Below are 3,069 nucleotides of genomic sequence, written 5' to 3'. Positions count from 1 at the left end.
TTTTTTAAGTGGCAGGAGTACAGATCATCTATTCCTAATAAGATAAGTGTAAAAATCCAACACTTCACACAAAATATTAATGAATAAAAAAAAACCTGATTATATTTAACAAATAAATCATTACCTCATAAGAAATTTATGATTGAAATTTTATCCCCTATCTCATCTACCATCATCTCCACATACAAATAAAAAAGACCATGACCAGATAGAAATTGCTCTATTAAATATTTGCATATCAAATATTAATACAAAAATACTATCATCTGCCCCATACTAATACAAAAAATTAGTCACGTGGATAGAAATTGCTTTATTGAATGTTGCATATCATCTTTTATTTAATAAAATGTTCAAAATGTTCTGATTTTTTTATTTATATGGATGGATGGAGATTTCAGGAATAAGTTTTTTATTTTTAAATTTATGCTTATTTAATTTGATTATAAATTTATTATATAACTGTCGAGCACTTCTCCCTCCTGACTATTCTTCATTGTTTGTAATTCCTATGCCATTCGTATTAGCTTCAGCAAAAGCCAATGTATATTGACGGCATTCACCAACCACGGCTTAGCGGGCAGCGCTCGTTCACTGTTTCTTTCAAATGCCGGCCGGTATGAGAATACGGTTTTTAATGCTTAACAACAATAGAATTATAAATAAGAATTTTAATCCATGCAGAACTGGAAGTCGGTTGAAGGGTTTCTATCGGTTTAAACAGTAGTCACGGCAACTAATTAGAAAAACCAAACCCTAACACTAACGGCACAAGATGGCGGCGCTTATAGACACTAACGTTAGTCCGTCAATGAGAGAGGGCTCCCACAGAATTGGCTGGGAGATAACGCTGAAACGCCCTTTCAATTGAGCTACGAATACGGATACGGATTCTCCTCCTCCCACGTATTCTTATGCGAATTAAGTGTGAAAGCTAGACAACTGTACTAATATACATACCCAATATGGCAAATCTGGATTAGGAGGACGGCAGAGCGGGAATGGCAAGACAGATTACAAGAATTTCCTGTAATTTTTTCTTTTATATAGATCTCTGGTGAAAATAAAATTAAAATGATTTAAAATATAATTTTGAATAAATAAATAGATTTAGTTATGTAAAACTGTGATTTAAAATAATTAAAAAAAAATAAATTTAGTTATATAAAAAAATATTTAAAAAAATTAAATTTAGTTATATAAAAAATATAAAATTATATAGATTTCACAACTCAAATTTATCAGCAACATAAATATTTGTAAAATTTAATAAAAATAATATATTCTATAAAAATCAAAATAGACAAAATTTAATAACTCTATAAATAAATCAAAATTTAATAACTCTATAACTAAATCATTTTTATTCCTATAATTGTTATATAAATTTTATATACTCAATAATATTATAATTTTCTTTCCTATAAAAAAATATTTAAAATTTCTCCATTAGGTTTTTCTTTTAGACCATTTATTTTTTTAAATTTCTCCATTGGCTTTATTTTTAAACTATTTTAATCTAAAATTTATTAGAACACTTAGTCAAATATAAGTCTACATCATCTCGATTAATAAAAAATTCCCCGATTAATTAAATAAACTCCTAAAATTATATGTATAATCATTATGGTACACCAGATCAGGTAAACGTCATTTTCATTTATGTAGGAATCGGATAAATGTTATCCATTCAACAATATTGGTCGATTTCTCATATCAAAGTGGTGTGTTTAATCGATGATAGGCATTATCTGCTTGTATGGGAATCTGTTTGCATCATTATGAAGAGGTCTGGGCATATCCATGCCAAATCAGTCATATTGAATTATGTATTGAAGATCTTTATATATTCTTAATATAAAGCTATGCTGCTTTTTTTTCTCTGAAAAAAAAAGTGGTGTGTTTAATCGTGCTTTCAAGATTTTTGAAAGGCAGTTGAAACTAAATTCAATAAAGGTTTTTTCACATATTATTATTAAGTGATATTGCGTAAATAAATTAAAATTATTATTTTTATTGAAAATTGTATATATTTATAATTTAATGGACTTTTATACATATACATATATATATATATTTTCAAAAATTATAAGTAAAAATGGAAATAAAGTAATAAAATAAACCAAAAAAATATACATTAAATTTAGATTAAAAAATAAAATATTAAGTAATTTATAATTAAAATTAGAAAAAAAATTATATTTTTTGAACCTTGATTTATCTAATCTCCAAGGGCTAGTTTTCAACCGCTAGTTTTCCAATTGCTGACCATGGACTATGATGCATTCTCCTGGGCTATGATCCACCGTTGCTATTTATTCTCAAAGATTGTATGATTTATTTTGTCCGCACGATAAACCACATTATTTGATTCGAAATGTACCCCAATCTTAATGATATGATTAATCCGAAAACTTTCATTTATCTACATTTCTTTTAAAAAATAAATTTCCACTTTTACCCAATGCAAAAGGCCACACATAAAATTCCACACCTACACTTTACCGCACTTACACTCCCTCTCCGACACTTTACCATATATAAATATAAAAATGATAACATTTATTTTATAAATATATAACATTAATTAAAATGAATAATTTTCTCGTAAAAGGTAACCTTCCACTTCTACAGTTAGGTTTAGGTTTGCGTATATTTAGATTTCCACCGCGACTCATAGATTTTCACTTCCAATTTTTTTGTATGGCAATTTAATTATTCTAAGTTTTAATTTTTTTGGCATCTTTTCTAATTAATTTTAACTTTAATATAAACTTTAAAATTACTTTGTAATCTATACCATTTATATACTACATGTTTTTAAAATAGGCATTTTAAACCATAAAAAAATTATGATCTTACCCATAATTATATCACAAAAAACCTAAAAAATTAAACTTCCTAAACAACCATTTATATGTGCACTTTACGTGGTCTGAATATGATTACATTAATTCTAATCAGATAACTTCATTAAATTATAAATATATCAAATTTTCAATAGAAATAATAAATTTAATTTATTTAAGCAATATCACTTAATAATAATATGTGAAAAACTTATATTGA

Source organism: Pinus tabuliformis, chromosome 3_1 (genome assembly GCF_031772625.1).
Source record: "Pinus tabuliformis cultivar Carrire ecotype Pingquan chromosome 3_1, CPIR1, whole genome shotgun sequence".
NCBI lineage: Eukaryota > Viridiplantae > Streptophyta > Pinopsida > Pinales > Pinaceae > Pinus > Pinus tabuliformis.
Note: the sequence above shows the minus strand (reverse complement) of the source record.